The following is a 23,132-nucleotide window of genomic DNA, read 5'->3' on the forward strand; positions in this document are numbered from 1 at the left end:
AGAAACTTACCCTGTCCTGCCTTGTAGCTTCTGGTGGTGGGACTGTGATAGGAGTGTGGATCTGGCTGTTAGGGGCTCATGCACCCCCTCTGCTGTAGACTGGCTTCCTTGGTTCAAGGAGCCGTAGGGGACACTGCATGAAGTCACAGATGTGATCAGGGGATAGTGGCCCTGTATCAACTCTGGTGTCAGGCCTAGGTCCCCTGCTGGTACATCTGATTTGTTCCCTGTGGCCCTGGTTATGCCAAGCCACATAATCACTTCTATCCTATGACGGCTGGCCTATCTGAACTAATGGTTAGGGGTTGGTGAACCCAGATCATGCTGGGCAAATCTGACATTCCATGACCAGAGGCCTCATCTCTGCCAGGCCCCAGGACCATACCAGGAGCCACACTGAATGGTATGGGCTTTCTCACTGCAAGTGGTGTGTCCTTTCTTCAGGACACTAGGAGTCTGTGTTGTGAGCCTCCAAGTAAAATGCCTCATACAGCATGTAGCACCTTTCCAAACACAGATAGCTATGATGTCACCGGTTCTGTTGGGTCATCTGCCCAAGAAGCAGGTCCAGCCACACTCATCATTCATCAATTGTGACTGCTTTTGTGCCAGGACAGCAGTTGCAGCAGAGACCTAGGGTCTGCAAAGCCTGAAATGTTTCATATGTACCATTAGAGGAAACCTAGGACCTCAGTGGTAATTCAGTGGAGATGAGATAGGGACCACAGCTCTGCAGGCCTAGGGAGACTGTAGGTTGCTACTCGTTTCCATTATTTCCTCCAGGAGGTGATGTTGTTTACACATACTATCAGGGGATGGGGAGTCAGGGTCAGAAGAGTGAATGTGGAATTCACGACTGTGGTACCCTCACCCATGGTAGTTTACTAACAACACAGACTGTCCATTCATGTCAGAAGTCCAGGACATGTGCAATGGACACTGAGTGGATCTGTGGACCCAGAGATAACCACTGTTAGCAGGACCTGGTCCTCGGAGCATCACTTCACAGCACGGGGGCCAGGATCATGCTACTGTTCCTGTGCGTGGTGTTAGCAACACACTGGGTCTCAAATGAATGTGGGAGTAGTTTCTCCTTCTGCAGTTCCAGTTCAGTTCAGTCACTCAGTGGTGTCTGCCTCTAGGATCACCCTATGCTCTGAGCCAGTATTGTGCTCTTGGCAGTCAGGCCCTGGCTGGCATTGGGACTCTCTAATCACTTTCAGCTTCCCTGATAGCTCAGTTGGTAAAGAATCCACCTGCAACACAGGAGACCCCAGTTTGATTCCTGGGTCGGGAAGATCTGCTGGAGAAGGGATAGGCTACCCACTCCTGTATTCTTGGGCTTCCCTTGTGTCTCAGCTGGTAAAGAATCCGCCTGCAATGCGGAGACCTGGGTTCGATCCCTGAATTGGGAAGATCCTCTGGAAAAGGGAAAGGCTACCCACTGTAGTATTCTGGCCTGTAGAATTCCATGGGCTGTATAGTCCATGGGGGTCACAAGAGTCTGAAACGACTGAGCGACTTTCACTAATCACTTTGATCATTGTACCAATTTTGCTCCTGACATACAACACTCCACCCAGAATCTGATCTTGCCCCATTTTCCATCCCTAGTCCTGCAAGAAGGCCACAGGAACACGGTCTCCTACCACTATCCCTGATTTCCATAAAAGTAAACCTTGAGCTATTGGAGATGCTTCCCATCCATGCTTTCCTCTCGGGCTCCATAGAGTCCATCAGGCTGTCCCATGGAGCTAGTGGATTGCGCACTTTCCTGTCCTTTCATCCGGTGTCCGCCCTGGCAGATTCACTTCTCTAAGGCTTTGATCCCCTCCTCTACCACCTGCCTCGGAAGTTCTGGATTTTCTCTTTCATGCCATGTGGGCCAGGCCTTTCTCCAGGCTTCCAAGACCCATCCTAGTGGGAGATCAGTAGCATCTCCCCAGCCTTGCTAAGTCCTGTGACCCGTAATTATTAACTCTTCCTTCTCCAACTTGAGGTTCTGTGCTCACCCGTCGCCTCTTTGCTCCTCTCCCTATGATCCTGCTTCCTCAGGGGCATCCCCACAGGCTCCCCATCTCTCACAGGACCCGGGGTTAGATTCTGACAGTCCTCTGTCATCTAGGCTTTTCCTGCATAGCAGCCTGGCACGTCTCGGCAAAGGTTATGATGCTGGGAACGGACCTGGTGGACAAGGGGACACACCCAGGCTGTGTGAAATTCGCCAGGCAGGGGACTCCTCCTTCTCCACAAGGAGAGGAGGGGCACTGGCTGTATGGTGTGTGTTGTGGGGTGTGATTGCTCTGTCAGCCCAGCCCTGCACTTTACTCCACTCTCACATAACTGGGGGAAGGGGCCTACAGGTTTTTTTTCCCCAACCTCACCCTCACTGTGTTTTGCCTTCACAGATGCTCATTCTCTTTCCGATAATGTCACCATCGATCCTCGGCCCAGAGATGGTCAGCCACGGTGTGAGGTTCAAGGAGAAGTTGATCAAAAGGTCTTTGTCTCCTGTGATTTTGGTAAAGGTAAGAGCAAGTACATGAGTCCATTGGGAGAGGAAGTGAAATGTATAAATGCCTGGGAAACACAGGCTGACACACTCAGAGACACTGGAGACTTGCTCAAGGAGCAGATGCCTGATGTTACACCAGAGAAACACACAGACAAGGGTGAGTTAGAAAATCCAAATGCAGGAGTAGACTGGGGGCTTAGCTGCATCCACTGTTTTCGGAATTTAAAAAAAAGGGTATTGTCCTTCCCTAGTAGTCCAGTGGAAAGAGCAGCTGTTGCAGGAGAGACCAGGGCCAGATTAGCTGGGCCCAGGGGAGGTGGACCTAGGTGGGGCAAAGAATCTGTCAAGCCCAGAGGCTGAGCTCTGTCTTTTCCTCCGTGGGGTCAGGACCTCTCACCCTGCAGGCCAGGATGAAATGCTGTTGAGAAGACAGCGGACACATCAGTGCATCCTGGGAGTTTGGCTTCAAAGGACAACCGTGGCTGCCCTTTAATTTGGACGATGGACCCTGTACAGTGCATCATGCTGGAGGGAGGCGGATGAAAAGGAAGAGGGAGAATGACAGAGCTGTGGCCGACTGCTTCAAGAAGGTCTGCAAGAGAGACTGTCGGCTCTGTCATCGGGCTCTCTTGGTGTGCTGGGCGAACACCATGGGCAAGTGAGAAGGGAGGAGAAAGTGGCAGTTCTCTCTTGGTGACATGGACCCACCCCTCTGTGTTTGTGAAAATGATTCGTCAGAGGTGAGCTGTCCTGGGAGAACAACGGCCCGGGGATGCTCTGTGACCCTCCTTCCTCGTCCACCTCCTGACGTCTCTCCTCACAGCACAGGCCTTTGTACTGTTGGACACGGATTCTCACTGACCCTAAACATGAGAGCATCTCTGTGATTCCAATCTCCTTCTTACTATTCCCTCCTTCCAGAACCTTGTTTTAAATGTCCCCATCCTCCTTCTGGAAATCTGTCAATACCGCCTCTGCTGTCAGCTCCTGAGGACTCCATCCTGATGTCACCATCTCTGATGTCACAGCAGGACTGAGTGACTCTGTTGGAAATCTTGCTTCCCCATTAGCTGTCAGAGTCCCATGGGGACTGGGCTCCTCCCTCCCTCCCATCTTGCCTGAGGACCTGTCACAAGGGCCTCCACGTGTGGGTGCAAACAGGCTGCATAGTAGGGGTACCTGGGTCAGGGGGGCTGAGGCGGCATCTGCCGAATTTGGGGTCTGGACAAGGGCCTCACCCTTATTCTGCTTGAAGCATCACCGACCACGGGCCCCCCTACAGTGAAGTCCTCGGCCACAGCCATCAAGCACATCACCTGGATCCTCCCCATGCTCCTCCCCACTTTCATCATAACTGTCTTCCTGGGCTGAGTCCTTTCCAGGAGCAGGTACTGAGGGCAGAATTCAGAGGGAAGGCAGGGGCACCGGGCCTGGTGTGAGGCCGGAGCAGGTGAATCCCAGCCAACCCCTGCCCCTCACTGAACCTCCTCACCCTGGAAATGAGCAGGTGGGTAGACCCCATATCACCCGAGAGCAATAATTGCAGACTCAACTCCAAAGGCCTGTTCTCGCAGGAAGTGGTGTGGGTCAAGCAGGCAAGGCCGGAGCCCCACAGCAGAGACTGGGGGAAGGGGTGAGGCCAGGCCTGTGCTCCTGGAGCAGCAGCAGGTCTGACTCAGTGTGGCCGGCATGTCACCAGCCTCCTGGGAACCCAGAGCCTCCATCACTGAGCCGCCCTGCCTCGAGCAGAGGTGCCTGGGGATGGGTGGGCCTGAGCTGGGGTGGAGGCGCCCAGCTGGGTGGGACCAGGAAGAGATGGGGGCAGGGACCCTGGTCCTGAGAGCTGTGTGTGCTGCTCAGAAGCTGGAGGGCAGTGAAAGAAGGTTTCCATGCAGCCCCCCAAGGCTGTCAGGAAGCAAGGCCCCTCCTCCAGGGACCTGCTCCCTGGTCCTTTAGGCCCCCCTCGGGGAGGATCCGGACCTGAGTAAAGGGAGCAGATTGATTCCTCACTGGCTCCAGTCCTGAGCCTGAGCAGGGGGTGTCAGGGCCTGGGGTGACTCTGTGATGCAGGAAGGAAGGAGGAGGTGACAAGAAGCTGCTGGGCCTGGGGTGGGGGTCGGGGTGGAGCCTCTCAGTGAGGGTGAGGCTGGAGGGGGCTGGGGAGGGGCCGCCCCAGGAAATTGACAGGAGTTCCTCAGCCCCCTGGACCAAGTCCTCTTTCTTTTCTAAAGGAGATGGTGCTCCCAGGAAGTGTGACAAGTGCTCTGTTGGCCTTTCTCCTGCTCTTCACTTTAGATCCAGGAGATCAGACCCCATGAATCCTCAGTGTTTTCCGGTTACGATGACACAGTAGATGCATCATCTCATGGGCTTTATCACTTTTGACGAAATCCTACTCAGCACTTTTTTTAAAAAAAACAGAAACAATTTATTTCGCCACTTTCTCCTGGTGCTAATTGGTGGTATTTCTACACTGAAATATTCAAGTACTTGAAGAAATCTCCACAAACAGGACATTTTTCATCTCATTCTAGTTTGTGGATAATTAAACTCTGCCTCGTAACCTAATTTCTGCAAATGATATTGCAAGAAAAATACCGTCTGCTATTACAGGACTCAGGGATTCTTTATGTGTCTGGAGAAATCACCTCAACCTATTTCAATAGAAGAAAGTTTTATTTATGACTATTTCCCTTAATAATTTATTATGATGAAAGTGAAAGTGTTAGTCGCTCAGTCGTATCCCACCTTTTGTGACCCCCTGAACTGTAGCCTGCCAGGCTGCTCTGTCTGTGGGATTCTCCAGGCAAGAACACTGAAGTGGGTTGCTGTTTCCTTCTCCAGCGGACCTCTCCAACTCAGGGATTGAACCCACGTCTCCTGTGTCTCCTACGCTGGCAGGCAGATTCTTTACCATCTGAGCCACTGGGGAAGGCAATTTATTATGCTAGTGCTATTTAAATCAACATCTCAGTACTCCAGAAAACTTGAAGTATACAAGATTTTTGTTTTCTAACCCATGAGAGAGGTCATGATGTCTCACCATTTCTCCGTCTTATGCGATTCAGTGCACCTGGTGATACGGAGGAAACAGGGTCTGAGAGGACACATGCACCCTGTGTTCATGGCAGCGCTGCTCACGGTAGCCAGACCTGGAAGCCACCTAAACATCCACCCACAGGTAAATGGATAAAGAAGATGTGGAACATATACACAGGGCAATATTACTCAGCCATCAAAAAGAAAGAAATAATGCCATATGTAGCAACATGCATGGACCTGGAGATTGTCATATTGAACAACATAAGTCCGACAGAGAGGCAGAAGCATCTGTTGATGTCCTTTATACTCAGAATCAAAAAAGTTGTGATATAAATGCTCTTACTCACAAAACAGAAAGAGATCACAGACTTAGAGAATGAATTTATGGTTGCCAGGGGGAAAGGATGAGGGGAAAGGGATAGTCAGAGAGTCTGGGATCAACATGTACACACTGATTTATTTAAAATGGATAACCAGCAAGGACCTACTGTATAGCACATAGAACTCTGCTCAATGTCATGTGGCAGCCTGGGTGGGGATGGGAGGGGAGCTGGGGAAGAATAGATGCGTGTATGGAAGTGAAAGTGAAAGAAGGTTAGTTACACAGTCATGTCCGACTCTTTGGGATCCCGTGGACTGTCAGCTGCCAGCTCCTCTGTTCATGGAAATCTCCAGGCAAGGGAGTTCTGGAATGAGTTGCCATTTTCTTCTCCAGGGGATCTTCCCGACCCGGGGATCAAACCTGGGTCTCTTGCATTGCAGGCAAATTCTTTAGCAACTGAGCCACCAGGGAAGATAGAGGCATGTAAGTGATTAAGTGTTAGTCACTCAGTCATGCCCGACTGTTTGCAACCCCATGGACTGCAGCCCACCAGACTCCGCTGTCCATGAGATTTTCCAGGCAAGGATACTAGAGTGGGTTGCCATTTCCTTCTCCAGGGGATCTTCCCAACCCAGGGATCGAACCCGGGTCTCCTGCACTGCAGGCAGATTCTTTACTGACTGAGCTACAAGGGAAGCCCTGTATGTGTGTGTTAAATCCCTAGCCTAGCTTCTTTGTACTGCTCATTCTGGATGCCTGCACTCCTCTCTGGGTGTATATTTCCGCCTTGCTTCCGTCTTAAATAAATGAATTATTTCTGTATGTCTCCAGTAATAACTTTGGTATCTGTTTTTACAGTTTTTGCCTCCTTGAAACATTCTTGCTTTCAAAGATGCTAAGAGCCAACGGAACTTTGCATCTCGCCCCTGGTGTTTTCCTCATTTTACACCGAGCTATCCAGGTTCAATTCCTGGGCAGGAAACTAAGATCTCTCTTTAGCACCACTCACTGCTATCCCTCTAGATCAATATTAAGGAAATATACACCTTATATTACTACATCTTATATTAAGGTGTAAATATGCACCTTAAATATACAGGTAGAGGGGCTTCAATTTTGTCATGGGAGATTGCGCCTCTGCCAAGAGTTTAAAAAAAAAGAGCAAGTCCTTCCAAAGTTAACCCGGGTCCTTCCCTTTCTAGGCCCTTTAATGGCTATTGTTCTTTCCTTTCTAGCCCTTGTTTATTTAACCTTTTGATTGACTCTGTGTCTAGGATCTACCAGTTTGAAATAACACTCATGGTGGCTCAAGGAATACAGCCCCTTCCAGTGGAGGGTGGCCCAGATCCATGTAGGTCCTTGTGAGGGACTTCTGCACCTTGAGGGGAGGCTCAGTTCAGTGGTCCCTGTCCAGCAGGGAGAAGTTTTGATCAAAGAAAGCTTCAGCCCCTTAACTGTTAAGAATAAGGGTGTAGACCCCTCAGTGGGTAATGAGACAGGTTGGGACAGTTTGCTGCAGTGAGTGTGCCTGGACAAAAGTCACATCAAGCATCAAAATACAAAGAAATTGTAAGGGGCTAAAAGTAATTGCATGCATGTGCAGTTGGCGAAAATAATCAACAACAAGATACAAAAAGACCAAAAACCCAAGGGGATTTCAGAGCAGCCGGGAGCAAAAGCAGGGTACTGGTCATGATCCCTGCACACAGCACCACCAAGGGGGAACAAACACCCAGCTCAGCCCCTCTGGCCTGAACCCAGGACCCTCCCCCACCCTCATCTCATATGCAGGACTGGCTCCCCCACTGTCTGGAGCCAGCAAGGGAACATGTTACCTGTTTTTGCTCCCTCATGAGTCCCAATAAAGCTTTTCCCCCCCTGAATTTGTGTCTGGCCTTTTACCAACTTCTATTGATCGAGTCCAGGAGCCCTGGTCGGTAACACAGGAGGGCTTTTGCTGAAGGTCAGGATGCTGCTCGGAGATGGTGTCTCCAGTAGGCTTCCAGCAGAAACGGGTTGAACGCATGCAGATCCCAGGTGGGGATGCACTGTGTCAGGAACAAAGCAGGCGCAATGGTTGATATGAGTAGAGAGATGGGACGGCTGACAGGTCCTGACTGCAGAGTATGATGCTGGTTCCCAGCACAGGGCGATCCTAGAGGCAAACACCCGGATGGGCGGCCAACCTGGACACAAACTGCACGACTGAAAGGAATGAGACAGGGAATGCCCTGGGGCTCCACTGGTCAGGACTCCAGGCTTTCACTGCCAGGTGCCCGGTTTGATCACTGGTCAGGGAGCTAAGATCCCAAAAGCCAGGCGGCCGACCAGAAAACAAAACACCCAAGAAACCAAAGAAAATAGAACACAAGCTGGATAATCATGACGCTGAAAACAGCCATCATAACAGCTTGTCTGGATACTTTGCCCAGTTTCTAGAACTGAGCCAGTTATCAGAACCGAGAACCCGTTATCTGAGAGAGGTGCAGTTTCCAGCAGGCGGGCCCTCATCACCATGGCAAGTGCAGTGCCACGGTCCTCTGGCCTTCCCCATCCCTGGGAGCCACATGGCCATTGACTCAGGTAAGTGCACACTGGGAAGCAGAAGCCACCCCACATTCCTATGGACCCAGGGTGTGACTCACATCATGTCCGGGGATCTGAAGCATCATCGCGGCCCCACTGTGATTAATGTGATGCCTGAGATGCAGGGTACTGAGTACATAACCATCCTGCATCCTGCTTACAGGAGTATCATGGTGTGTGAAGACCCACACAGTGGTTATTTCACATTCTCCAGGTTTGATCCAGTGATGGAAAAGTCTCTGTAGTTAGGAATGGGGTGAAGGCTGCCATAGTTGAGAAGTACAAGTACATTCTCATATTGCCTTTCCTTTGCTGCAAACAGAATGTTGCAAGACCACCCTTTTCTGGGTAAAATGGCAGAGATTAGTGAACAATCATAACCTGAAAGCATGCAGGGCTGTGATCCCTTCACATCTTTTTATATCTGCCTGGTGTAAAGCATTTCTATCAATGGCTGGACACTAAATATTTCAGGATTTGCAGACCAGAGGCCTCTGCAAGTGCTCAACTCAGCTGTGGAAGGTGTTCATGGAAAGGACATGAAGGAAGGAGTGTGGCGGGATCTGCCACTGGGACCCTAGGACCCTGCGGCACCCATGACACAGAAGTCCATCAGCGGGGAAATCATGCCAGGGGTAACCTGCCTGCCTGCTAAGCCACTTCAGTCATGTCTGACTCTTTGCGACCCTATGGACTGTAGCCCACCAGGTCCCTCTGTCCATGGGATTCTCCGGGCAAGAATACCAGTGTGGGTTGCCACGCCCTCATCCAGGGACAGCTTGTGACATCTAATCAGAGCATCACAACCCAGCCCCACAGGGTCAGAGGTATGGCCACACCACTTGTAGTGGGGAAAGCCTAACATTTAAACATGGCTACTGATATGGTCCTGAGTCTGGTAGAGAAGGGACCTCCGGTCTTGATGAATTGGGTTCATCCACTTCATAATCATGACTGAGAGGCCAGCTGTCGTAGGATAGAAGTGATCATGTGGTTTGGCATAAGCAGGGCCACAGGGAACAAATAAGATGACCAGAAGGGGACCAAGACCTGACACCAGAACTGTGGCACCTCCCTGTCCTCTGCTCACCTCTGTGGTTACATAGTGTCCCCGTGGTCCCTTGGACCGAGGAAGCCACTCTACAGCAGAGGAGGGGGGCCTTAGCCTGTGACTGAAGGACCCACCCTCCTATCACATTCCCACCACCAGAGGCTACAAGGCGGACAGGGCAGAGTTGGGATTCATAAACAGGCAGCCAAGGCAGCCACTGGATAATTCCCCAGGTGATGAGTCGCCCAGTGCTGGGGTTCACAAACCAGGGCCGTGGTCAGAGGGGTTCCTCTGGTTTTTCACGTTGTCTTTGCCTGTTTTCGCACCACAAACCTGGACGTGCACAGAGACAGACGCCAAAAGGCCTGAAGAGACGAACAGATTTGTCTTCTGTAGAAGAGTTCCCCAGCTCCTGTCTTAATCAATAACCATTACAGGCTGCCATCTCCACAGTCTGTGGACGATATGAATGTGGGACCAAAGGGCAGAAGTGGTGGTGCCCCTCCTCACCCTCAGGCCCCATGTCACCCTTCAGAAGAATGGGCTCCCGACCCTCCTGGGGACCAGGCTGGGAGGCTTTTGCTGGGGTGAGTCCTCAGGCAACGGGATAAGACGCCAGTTGGTGGAGAGTGTGATTCGGGTCCCTTCACAGGTGGGAAGGTATTGGAGGCCCTGGGCTTCTCGGGATGCAGAGATGTGGAATGAACTTAGTGAGCTGCGGAGGAGGAGCTGTGGCCACTAAAGGGATGTGTCTGGGGAAGGGAGAGCCCGGGGTGGCACGGGTGGTTCATGGCTGGTAAAGTGGCCTGGGAGTCAAGGGCAGGGGGTCGTGTGGAGGAGAAGGGTTTGTGTGGACAGATGAGATGAGTGGTGTGTGCTTTTCAGGGGGTGTCCAGGTTCCTCCACACAGGAAGGTCGCCTGTCCCAGCCCTGCCACGGGGGCTCCCACTCCTGGAGGCATTGCTGAGGGGCTTGGAGCTTAGGGATGGCAGTGTTTCCTGCCATGCTCTCCTTGTCCTCTCGCCTCCCCACCTCTCATAGTCTGAGTATTGTTATTTCAACCAGTTTGCACTTTTGCTGGCCTGAAAGTGGCCAGCAGCCCAACAGCTGCCAACAAGGAATGGAGCTCACCTAAGGACTGAGGAGGAGGAGGCGGAGGCAACACCACGCCTGTGGGCTTTTTAATCAAGGCAGCTCGGGTCCCGCTCTCTGGTTATAATGCATCATCCCCGCCCTCTCCCAGGAGGTTCACTGGGAGCTCACCACCCTGTGCTTCGTGGGCATAGTTGGGCAGCAGAAGCAGGACCAGGAACCATGACTGAAGTTGGTGCCAGCACCCCTTGCCACCTGGAGCCCTGGGGTGACCCACCCTTAAGGAGGAGCCTGGTTGGCCAGTGGAGAAGGGAATCAGTCCCCAGAGTCCTCCCACTGGAGTCTCTCCTGGGGGCTCCCCCAGGCTCCCCACACCCTCTGTGGGACTGGTGTTCCTCAAAATTTCAATGATCTGTCCCTCCCCTTTCTTCTATCCATCCACTTCTCTGGATCCCCATGTTCCTTGTGTTTTTTAGCAGCACTAACACCTGATAAGGGGCTTCCCAGGTGGCTCAGTGGTAAAGAATCCGCCTGTCAATGTGGGAGAGGTCTGTTCCATCCCTGGATGGGGAAGATCCCCTGGAGGAGGAAATGGCAACACACTCCAATATTCTTACCTGAGGAAATCCCATGGACAGAGGAGGCTAGAGGCGTACAGTCCACAGGATCACAGATATGACTTAGTGACTAAACAACAACAACTCCTGAGACAGGGGTTGGCGAGTCCTCAGCATATACACACTCGGGGCCACCTGCATGATCTCCTCAGGTCCTAAATGAATGTTCAGCCTCTGTTCATTCCTGTAGGTAGTGTTTCCCATTGACAAATGTGTAAATTGAGGCATGGCAAGATGAAGAATCTAGCACCGTCAGAATTTTGTCCAGTTTCCTGTTTCTGGAGGTATCTACAGTTCACATCCATGAAACTGCCTCAGGTACTAATTGCAACCTCCCCAGCCCTCCACCTCTGACCTCATGCCTGGGGATCTGGAGTGAGGCCGGGGGTCAGGGGCATGCATGGGGTGAGTCTGGGTGCCAAGGTCCCTGGGGCCTGTGCTCCACACATGGGGCCGACCTGGCCCATCTGTGGTGGCAGCCTCTGACTTCTCCTGTTCTCCCAGTCCTTCCTCCCTGTGGTCTGAGTCTACCAGGGGCTTCCGGGTTGCCTCCTCCAGGGGATTCAACTGAGGCTCAGACCCCCAGCCCTTCATAAGGGAGTCTGTCCCCACACAGCTCACCTGGCCCCACCAAGCTCTTGCCCCACCCAACCCTGAGTCCTGCCCACCCTTGTGGGTCTCTTGTCCTCCAACCAGCCTCCCAGCACAGGTCCATCCCACACAGAGACTCTAGCGAGTCCATTGAGAACCTTCTTGTCTCCTTTGCACCTGCTGATTCATAGAGTTTGCTGCTCTCCGTGGGCGGCAGCTGGGTGACCCCAAGGTAGAGCCTGGTGCTGGACTGGGTGTGAGTCAGGGCTTCAGATAAGCCTTCGTGTGGCAATGCAGTCACACAACTCATCAGGATCCCAGGGACCTGCAGTGATTGTCTTAGCCTGGGCTGGCATCACATGGAGGTGGGGCAGAGCTGAGAGTTTGGCTAGAGCCAAGCTTTGGCTTCTCCCCGTGTGCCTGTGTGTGTATGTATGTGTGTGTGTTGGGGGGATGGGTTGAGGGGAGGCTCCTGTCTGGAGTTCTGTTGGCTGTGAGCCCCACCCAATGCTAGGCATGGTCTCCAGATGTTTGCCAGCTCACCAGACACTTTGCAATCTGCTGACTCTGTGCTGGAACAGTGAGCAAATAATTCTGTGCCCATGGTCTCTAAGAGTGGAGTCTCCATTTCCCATAGTCCTCCAGTGCTCTAGATCATAAACCCTCTTGGTTTCTAAAACAGGAGTGAGGGAGGAGGGACGTGGGGCTGCTTCTCTGGTGCAGCGCTGCTTCTCTGCTGCAGCGCTGGGGTGCCTGATGTAGGGCCCAAACCTCCTGCTCCTTAGGAAGAATGCTCCAGTTTGTGATGACCCCTCTGTTGGAGAGTACCTGGCCAAAGGGTCCTGACTAGATCCCTTCTTTTCTGCTCCTGCCCTTCTCAGCGTGGTTCTTTCTCTATGCTGGTTGTAGAGGGGATGTTCTGCTTGTTTCAGGTCATTTTCTTGGAAAGAGAACTGTTTTGTATGTGGTTGCAGTTTTGGTGTGTTCATGGGAGAGTGGGGCTCAGGGCGTCCTTCTTGGCCATCTTGATTTTGCCTTTGTGTGATCAATGATCTCTCATGTTAGTATTGTAATTGTTTTGAGGTGCCAGGAACCATGGGCACATTGCCATCCGATATGTGTGTGTGTCCTGACTGCTCCGTTGACCCGTCCATCTCTCTCCTGAGACTCCTGAGTCCCTGAGACACAGCAATATCGAAATTATGCCATTGACAGGAAGAATCACACATCTCTCACTTTAAATCCAAAGATAGAAATGGTTAAGCTTTTCAAGAAGGCACGTCAAAGCCAAGTTGGGACAGAAACTAGGCCTCTTGCCCCAAATAGTTAGTCAAGCTGTGAACTCAAATAAAGGAAATCAAAAGTGCTCCTCCACTGAAGTCACGAATGAGAAGAGAGCAAAACAGCCTTACTGCTGATATGGAGAATGTTTCAGTGGTCTGGATGAGAGACCACAAGAGCTACAACACTACCTTAGGCCAAAGCCTAATCCAGAGCAAGGCCCTAGCTGGCTTCAATTCTATGAAGGCTGAAAGAGGTAAGGAAGCTGCAGGGATAAAAAGTTGAAAGCTGGTAGAGGTTGGTTCATAAAGTTTAAGGAAAAAAGCCATCTTCCTAACAGAGTACAGAGTGGAAGAGTGATGGTTGATGCAGAAGCTGCAGTAATTTATCCAGAAGATCTAATAAAATAATCTATGTTGATAGCTATGCTAAATTAGAGCTTTCCAGTGTAGAGAAAAGAGTGTTCTACTGGAAGAAGATGCCCCCAAGGACTTGCATGTCTAGCAAGAAGTTAGTTCCTGGCTTCAAAGATTCAAAGGATAGGTTGACTCTCTTGTTAGGGCCTAATGCAGCTGGTGACTTGAAGGTGAAGCTAAGCCTCACTTACCTTTTGAAAATCCTAGTGACTTTCAGAATTCTGCTAAATCTGCTCTTCCTGTGCTCTACAAATGGAACAACAAAGTCTAGATGACAGCATATCTGTTTACAACACTGATTACCAAAAATATTAAATTCACTGTTGAGTCCTACTACTCACAAAAAAGATTCAAGATATCACTGCTCGTTAAGAAAGCACCCAAGGGTCCTGATGGAGAAGTACAATGAGATTCACGTTCTTATCACATCTGCCTACACAACATCCGTCTGTAGCCCACATATCAAGGAGTAGTCATGATGTTCCAGTTATGGCATTTAGGACATAGTTTCTGTAAGGCTATAGCTGCCAGAAATAGTGATTCCTCTGATGGAGCTGGGCAAAGTCAATTGAAAACTTTCTAGAGCGAATTCACAATTATAAGTTCCACCCAAAACATGTGATTCATGAGAAGAGGTTGAAATAACAACATTAACAGGAATTTAGAAGTTGATTTTAACCTTCTTAGATGGGGTTCAAGAGTTCACTGGAAGAAGTAGCTACAATGTGGTGGAAATAGCAAGAGAGCTAGAATTAGAAGTGGAGCCTAATGTATAGATTGGACTGATTGTTGCAATCTAATGGAGAAGACTCTTGAGAGTCCCTTGGACTCTAGGAGATCCAACCAGTCCATTCTAAAGGAGATCAGTCCTGGGTGTTCTTTGGAAGGAATGATGCTACAGCTGAAACTCCAATACTTTTGTGAAGAGTTGACTCATTGGAAAAGACTCTGATGCTGGGAGGGATTGGGGGCAGGAGGAGAACGGGACGACAGAGGATGAGATGGCTGGATGGCATCATCAACTGGATGGACATGAGTTTGAGTGAACTCTGGGAGTTGGTGATGGACAGGGAGGCCTGGCGTGCTGCGATTCATGGGGTCACAAAGAGTTGGACACGACTGAGCGACTGAACTAAACTGAATGATAAAATTGGAATAAACGAGAGTTGACTCTAAAGGATGAGCAAAAAAAAGTGGTTTCTTGATATACAATCGACTCCTGGTGAAGATTCTGTGAAGATCGTTGAAATGACAACAGAGGACTTAGAATATTAAGTTTAGAATAAATTTAGTTGCAAAGGCAGCAGGAGGGTTTGAGAAAATTAACCCCAATTTTGAAAGAAGTTCTACTGTGGGTAAAACGCCGTCAAAGAGCATTTATGCTAAGAGAAAGCTTCTGTGAAAGGAAGAGTCAAACAATGTGGAAAACTTCATTGTTGTCTTATTTTCAGAAGTTGTGCTACCCACCGCAACTCTCAGCAACCACCACCCTGATCAGTCAGCAGCCACAAACCTTGAGACAAGACCCTCCACCAGCAAAAAGATGATGACTCCCTGGAGGCTCAGATGATGCTCAACATATTTTAATTTAGAAACAAAGTGTTCTGTATTAAGGTCTGTACATTATTTATTTAGACATAAAGTTACTGCACCCTTAACAGACTTCCGTGTCAACATAACAATACATTGCAGTGGAAATGAAAAAGTTTGTGTGATTCCCTTTGTTGTGAAATTCACTTTATTGCCCTGGTCTGGAACCCAGCCTGCAATATCTCTGAGGTCTGCCTGTATTTACATGGCTTTTAGTCTACGTTTTCTAGCCTAGCTCTATTCAGTCAAAAAAAACAAGACCAGGAGCTGACTGTGGCTCAGATCATGAACTCCTTATTACCAAATTCAGACTTAATTGAAGAAAGCAGGGAAAACCATGAGACCATTCAGGTATGACCTAAATCAAATCCCTTATGATTATACAGTGGAAGTGAGAAATAGATTTAAGGGCCTAGATCTGATAGATAGAGTGCCTGATGAACTATGGAATGAGCTTCATGACATTGTACAGGAGACAGCGATCAAGACCATCCCCATGGAAAAGAAATGCAAAAAAGCAAAATGGCTGTCTGGGGAAGCCTTACAAATAGCTGTGAAAAGAAGAGAAGTGAAAAGCCAAGGAGAAAAGGAAAGATATAAGCATCTGAATGCAGAGTTCCAAAGAATAGCAAGAAGAGATAAGAAAGCCTTCTTCAGCGATCAATGCAAAGAAATAGAGGAAAACAACAGAATGGGAAAGACTAGAGATCTCTTCAAGAAAGTTAGAGATACCAAGGGAACATTTCATGCAAAGATGGGCTCAGAAGGACAGAAATGGTATGGACCGAACGGAAGCAGAAGATATTAAGAAGAGGTGGCAAGAATACACAGAAGAACTATACAAAAAGGATCTTCACGATCTGGATAATCACGATGGTGTGATCACACATCTAGAGCCAGACATCTTGGAATGTGAAGTCAAGTGGGCCTTGGAAAGCATCACTATGAACAAAGCTAGTGGAGGTGATGGAATTCCAGTTGAGCTATTTCAAATCCTGAAAGATGATGCTGTGAAAGTGCTGCACTCAATATGCCAGTAAATTTGGAAAACTCAGCAGTGGCCATGGGACTGGAAAAGGTCAGTTTTCATTCCAGTCCCAAAGAAAGGCAATGCCAAAGAATGCTCAAACTACTGCACAATTGCACTCATCTCACACACTAGTAAAGTATTGCTCAAAATTATCCAAGCTAGGCTTCAGCAATACTTGAACCGTGAACTTCCAGATGTTCAAACTGGTTTTAGAAAAGGCAGAGGAACCAGAGATCAAATTGCCAACATCCACTGGATCATGGAAAAAGCAAGAGAGCTCCAGAAAAACATCCATTTCTGCTTTATTGACTATGCCAAAGCCTTTGACTGTGTGGATCACAAGAAACTGTGGAAAATTCTGAAAGAGATGGGAATGCCAGACCACCTAACCCACCTCTTGAGAAATCTGTATGCAGGTCAGGAAGCAACAGTTAGCACTGGACATGGAACAGACTGGTTCCAAATAGGAAAAGGAGTCTGTCAAGGCTGTATATTGTCACCCTGCTTATTTAACTGATATGCAGAGTACATCATGAGAAACACTGGACTGGAAGAAACACAAGCTGGAATCAAGATTGCCAGGAGAAATATCAATAACCTCAGATATGCAGATGACACCACCCTTATGGCAGAAAGTGAAGAGGTACTAAAAAGCCTCTTGATGAAAGTGAAAGAGGAGAGTGAAAAAGTTGGCTTAAAGCTCAACATTCAGAAAACGAAGATCATGGCATCCGGTCCCATCACTCCGTGGGAATAGACGGAGAAACAGTGGCAACAGTGTCAGACTTTATTTTTGGGGGCTCCAAAATCACTGCAGATGGTGACTGCAGCCATGGAATTAAAAGACGCTTACTCCTTGGAAGAAACTGAAGTGAAGCGAAGTCACTCAGTCGTGTCCGACTCTTTGTGACCCGAGGACTGTAGCCCACCAAGCTCCTCCGTCCATGGGATTCTCCAGGCAAGAATACTGGAGTGGGTTGCCATTTAGTTATGACCAGCATATTGAAAAGCAGAGACATTACTTTGCCGACTAAGGTCCGTCTAGTCAAGGCTATGGTTTTTCCAGTAGTCATGTATGGATGTGAGAGGTGGACTGTGAAGAAGGCTGAGCACTGAAGAATTGATGCTTTTAAACTGCAGTGTTGGAGAAGACTCTTGAGAGTCCCTTGGACTGCAAGGAGATCCAACCAGTCCATTCTCAAAGAGATCAACCCTGGGATTTCTTTGGAAGGAATGATACTAAAGCTGAAACTCCAGTACTTTGGCCACCTCATACGAAGAGTTGACACACTGGAAAAGACTTTGATGCTGGGAGGGATTGGGGGCAGGAGGAGAAGGGGACGACCGAGGATGAGATGGCTGGATGGCATCACTGACTCGATGGACGGGAGTCTGGATGAACTCCGGGAGTTGGTGATGGACAGAGAGGCCTGGCGGCTGTGATTCATGGGGTCGCAAAGAGTCAGACACGACTGAGCGACTGAACTGAACTGAACTGAACTTCTAGCCTAGAACTAACATTGGGATGGCTGCGTAGTAGGGTGAATATATGACCTAGTGTTGGGATATGGTGAAATATACATTTGAAAATCCAGAGAATTTAAACATCACTCCACAACTGGACTCCATGTTTGTTTAGGAATTCTCTGTTTCCACAAGAAATAAAGCATTATCATTGGTTTTATTTAACCCCATAACCAGGGGGAAGGCTCAAATACCATGACTTTTCTCCTGGATTAGAAAACAGGCATGAAGTACTTAACTCTTTTGCAATATTAATTTAAGGATCAGTAAAAGGGAGGAGCCTGGTAGGCTGCAGTCCATGGGGTCGCTAGGAGTCAGACACAACTGAGTGACTTCACTTTCACTTTTCACTTTCATGCATTGGAGAAGGAAGAGCAACCCACTCCAGTGTTTGTTTGTTTGTTTTTACTTTATTTTACTTCACAATACTGTATTGGTTTTGCCATACATTGACATGAATCCACCACGGGTGTACATGAGTTCCCCATCCTGAACCCCCCTCCCATCTCCCTCCCCATATCATCTCTCTGGGTCATCCTGGTGCACCAGCCCCAAGCATCCTGTATTCTGTATTGAACATAGACTGGTGATTTGTTTCTTACATGATAGTACACGTTTCAATGCCATTCTCCCAAATCATCACACCCTCTCCCTCTCCCACAGAGTCCAAAAAGTCTGTTCTATACATCCGTGTCTCTTTGCTGTCTTGCATACAGGGTTATCATTAACATCTTTCTAAATTCCGTATAGATGTGTTAGTATACTGTATTGGTGTTTTTCTTTCTGGCTTACTTCACTCCGTATAATAGGCTCCAGTTTCATCCACCTCATTAGAACTGATTCAAATGTATTCTTTTTAATGGCTGAGTAATACTCCATTGTGTATATGTACCACAGCTTTCTTACCCATTCGTCTGCTGATGGACATCTAGGTTGCTTCCATGTCCTGGCTATTATAAACAGTGCTGTGATGAACATTGGGGTACATGTGTCTCTTTCAATTCTGGTTTCCTCAGTATGTATGCCCAGCAGCGGGGTTGCTGGGTCATAAGGCAGTTCTATTTCCAGTTTTCAAGGAATCTCCACACTGTTCTCCATAGTGGCTGTACCACCAACAGTGTAAGAGGGTTCCCTTTTCTCCACACCCTCTCCAGCATTTGTTGCTTGTAGACTTTTGGATTGCAGCCATTCTGCCTGGTGTGAAATGGTACCTCATTGTGGTCTTGATTTGCATTTCTCTGATAATGAGTGATGTTGACCATCTTTTCATGTGTTTGTTAGCCATCCAAATGTCTTCTTTGGAGAAATGTCTAGTTCTTTGGCCCAGTTTTTGATTGGGTCATTTATTTTTCTGGAATTGAGCTGCATAAGTTGCTTGTATATTTTTGAGATTAGTTGTTTGTCAGTTGCTTCATTTGCTATTATTTTCTTCCATTCCGAAGGCTGTCTTTTTGCCTTGCTTATAGTTTCCTTTGTTGTGCAGAAGCTTTTAATTTTAATTAGATCCCATTTCTTTATTTTTTCTTTTATTTCCAGTATTCTGGGAGGTGGATCATAGAGGATCCTGCTGTGATTTATGTCGGAGAGTGTTTTGCCTATGTTCTCCTCTAGGAGTTTTATAGTTTCTGGTCTTACATTTAGATCTTTAATCCATTTTGAGTTTATTTTTGTGTATGGTGTTAGAAACTGTTCTAGTTTCATTCTCTTACAAATGGTTGACCAGTTTTCCCAGCACCACTTATTAAAGAAATTGTCTTTAATCCATTGTACATTCTTGCCTCCTTTGACGAAGATAAGGTGTCCATAGTTGTGTGGAGATAAATCCACTCCAGTGTTCTTGCCTGGAGAATCCCAGGGACGGGGGAGCCTGGTGGGCTGCCATCTATGGAGGTGCACAGATTCGGACACTACTGAGGCAACTTAGCAGCAGCAGCAGCAGCATAAATGGTTCCCAGGTGGTGCTAGTGGTAAAGAATTGGCCTACCAATACAGGAGACACAGGAGACAAGGATTTGATCCCTGAGTCAGGAAGAGCCCCTAGAGATGGAAATAAGAACCCACTTCCGTATTCTTGGTGTGAAATCTGATGAACAGAGGAACCTGGTGGGCTACAGTCCATGGGGTCACAAAAAATCGAGCAAGACTCAGTGCCAATAGGGTAATAAATCATGAAGGGAATCAGTCAACGTAAAATTGTGTTCCATTGAAAACACACTGAAGTTGTTTCTCTGGACATAGAAAAAAATCCCTGAGTCCTGTAATAGCAGATGTATTTTTCCAGCAATATCATCATTTGTAAGAATAAGGTCACAATGCAGGGAAAAGTCTAATTCTCCAAAAACTAGAAAAAGACTAAAAGAGTTCTGTTTGTGGAGATCTCTTGTTCAAATAGTTGAAAGTTTCAGTTCAGGGATTCCGTCACTCAGCACCAAGAGAAATTAGGTTTTAAAAAATTAAAGATATTGAGGAGGATGCTCATCAGATGGGACAAGAGACTCGAGATGGTGCAGCCACCGTGTCATTACAACTGGTAGACAGACTTGGGATTCCTAAGGTCTGCTCTCCTGGCACTAAAGTGAACACAGGAGAAGAAGAGCAACCAAAGAAAGACTGAGTCCTGAGGCCAACAGAGCACCTGTCAGGGGCTTCCTGGGAGCACCGCCTCCTGTAGAAAAGAAACAGGTGTTGGTCCAGAAGGCTGAGGAACTCCTGTCACTTTCCTGGGGCTGCCCCTCCCTAACCCCCCCAGCCCCGCCCTCACTGAGGGGCTCCTATGTCCTCCACCCCCACCCCCACCCCAGGCCCAGCAGCTTTTTGTCACCTCCTCCTTCCTTCCTGCATCACAGAGTCACCCCAGGCCCTGACACCCCCTGCTCAGGCTCAGGACTGGAGCCAGTGAGGAATCAATCTGCTCCCTTTACTGAGGTCTGGATCCTCCCCGAGGGGGGCCTAAAGGACCAGGGAGCAGGTCCCCAGAGGAGGGGCTTTGCTTCCTGACAGCCTTGAGGGGCTGCAGGCAAACCTCCTTCCTTCGCTCCCCTCCAGCCTCTGAGCCAGCAGCACACACAGATCTCAGGACCAGAGTCCTTGCCCCCATCTCTTCCTGGTCCCCCCAGCTGGGCGTCTCTATCCCAGCTCAGGCCCACCATACCCGGGCACCTCTGCTCAAGGCAGGGCCGCTCAGTGATGGGGCTCTGGGTCGCCAGAAGGCTGGTGAGGTGCAAATCACAGGCTGAACCACAACTGCTGCTGCTCCAGGAGCACAGGCCTGGCCTCACCCCTTCCCCCAGTCTCTCCTGTGGGGCTTCTGCCTTGCCTGCTTGACCCAAGCCACTTCCTGTGAGAACAGGCCTTTGGAGTTGGGTCTGTAAAGGCCTTCCCACCCCTTCCTCCTGGGATGAGAGCCCAGCCCCTCTCATCTTGGCCCCTGTGTGGGTCCCCTTCCTGCTGACACATCACGTGGAGCCCCCATGCTGCTCTCAGCCCCCGTGAGTCCTGCCCTCGCCCTGATGCCTGCTGTTCTCACACCACCTACCCTTGGGCCCTGCCAGCCAGCAGTCTGTGCAACTTCAACAGGCCCCCAGTCTTCCTGCACCCAGCCACCCCCCCCCCCCCACTTCCCATTGTCATCTGACAGTGAGGAGCTATCAGAACTGAGGCCTGAGCTTGTCTGAGTTCTTGCTGTCAGGTTATATGAGGTCTTACTCACCTGGCTCATTTCTAGGATGAGGAGGTTCAGTGAAGGGCAGGGGTTGCATGGGATTCCCAAATCCAGGAGGAAGGTGTGGGAAGGCGTTTGCAGACCCTACTCCAAAGGCCTCTTCTCATATGAAGTGGCATGGCAAGCAGGCAAGCAGGAGCCCCACAGTAGAGACTGTGGGGAGGGGATAGGCTAGGCCTCTGCTCCTGGAGCAGCAACAGTTGTGACTCAGCCTGTGGGACTCCCCTCCTTGTCCCCACACTAGGCCCTGTGCCCCTGCCTTCCCTCTGAATTCTGCCCTCAGTACCTCTTCTTTAAAGGATCCAGGCTACGATGCCCATTATGACAAAAATGGCAAGAACCCCAAGGGCGATCCAGGTGATGGGACTGATGGCTGGGGCCATGGGCTGCTCTGTAGGCGGGACTGTGGGCTGCACTGCAGGCTGGACCGTGGTCGGTGATGCTGCAAGGAGAGCAAGAGTGAAGCCCTTGTCCAGACCCCAAGCTCGGCAGATGCCTCCTCGCTCTCCTGACTCAGTACCCCTATTATGCAGAATTTACACCCATCATATGGAAGCCCCTGAGATAGATCCTCAGGCAAGACAGGGGGAAGGGAGGAGCCCACTCCTCACAGGGCTCTGACAGCTAATGGGGGAGCAAGGTTTCCAACACAGGCACTCAATCCCGCTATGACATCAGAGATGGTGACATGAGGATACAGTCCTCAGGAGCTACAGCAGAGGTGGTATTGACAGATTTCTAGAAGAAGAATTGGTGACATTTGAAAGAAGATTCTGGAAAGAGGGTACAGTGAGAAATAAACCCCAGAAATCAAAAAGATGTCTACAGGTTTGGAATTAGCAAAAATCCATGCTGAGTTGACCAAAGGCCTGTGCTGTGAGGAGAGACGTCAGGAGGTGGGGGAGGAAGGATATGACAGAGTATCCCCAGGTCATTGCTCTCCCAGGAACAACTCACCTCCTGATGGATCCCTTCCTCAAACACACACACACACACACACACACACACACACACACACACGGGAGTGGGTCCATGTCACCATGAGAGGACAATCACTTTCTCCTCCCTTCTCACTTACCCGTGGTCTTCAACATTTCCTCCCAGCGCACCATGAAAGCCTGAAGCCAAGCCCGACAGTCTCCATGGAGACCTTCTTCAGGAAGTCGGTCACTGCCCTGTCACTCTCCCACTTCTCCTTCATCCATCCGCCTCCAGGGTGATCCACTTTCCAGTGGCCATTCTCCGAATCAAAGTGGAGGCTCATTTGTCCATTCAAGCCAAACTGCCAGGATCCACTGATGTGTCTGTCATCCTCACAGCGACATGCCATCCTGGCCTGCAGGGTGAGGGGGTCTGCTCCCACCATGGGAAAGAAAGAGCTCAGCCTCTGGGCTTGACAGGTTCTTTGCCCCACCTGGGTCCACTTCCCGTGGCCCAGCTAATGTGGCCCTTTGCTCTCCCCAAAGGCCACTCCTTCCACTGGTGCTGGGAGCCAGCATGGGGTATCCCACCCGTGGCAAAGGTCATGAGGAAAGGGTCCTGACAAAACGCAAAGGCGAGATCAGGCCTCGAGGAAAACCCCCTGGGCTTTCTCAAACATCTGCCCCCCAAACCACAGTCTGCCTGCCTTATTGCATTATGCTCTCACCAACTCTTCTGACATTAACAGGGGGCTGTCCCCCCACCACCTTTCTCTGGAAAGAGTTAACTTAGAGCTCCAGCTAACAGTCTCCTGCATATAAAAGGAGTGTTTT

At 49.5% G+C, this 23,132-nt stretch overlaps 2 protein-coding genes and 1 long non-coding RNA gene across 3 annotated transcripts in view; 2 read left to right on the top strand and 1 right to left on the bottom strand.

The window, feature by feature from the left end:
- LOC106991302 (low-density lipoprotein receptor-related protein 11-like) overlaps positions 1–23,132 on the top strand; it is a 284,456-nt gene that overhangs the window by 31,912 nt on the left and 229,412 nt on the right. The window lies entirely within an intron of this gene.
- Positions 1–23,132, top strand: part of LOC114116073 (UL16-binding protein 3-like) — an 83,691-nt gene that overhangs the window by 5,979 nt on the left and 54,580 nt on the right. The gene's annotated exons all lie outside the window — the stretch shown is intronic.
- On the bottom strand, positions 18,048–22,636 carry LOC114116075 (uncharacterized). Its single transcript, XR_009601673.1, has 3 exons — positions 22,457–22,636; positions 21,665–21,820; positions 18,048–20,322 (listed from the first exon to the last, which is right to left on the bottom strand). It is a non-coding gene; the product is annotated as an uncharacterized LOC114116075 (long non-coding RNA).

Source organism: Ovis aries, chromosome 8, assembly GCF_016772045.2.
Source record: "Ovis aries strain OAR_USU_Benz2616 breed Rambouillet chromosome 8, ARS-UI_Ramb_v3.0, whole genome shotgun sequence".
Lineage (NCBI taxonomy): Eukaryota > Metazoa > Chordata > Mammalia > Artiodactyla > Bovidae > Ovis > Ovis aries.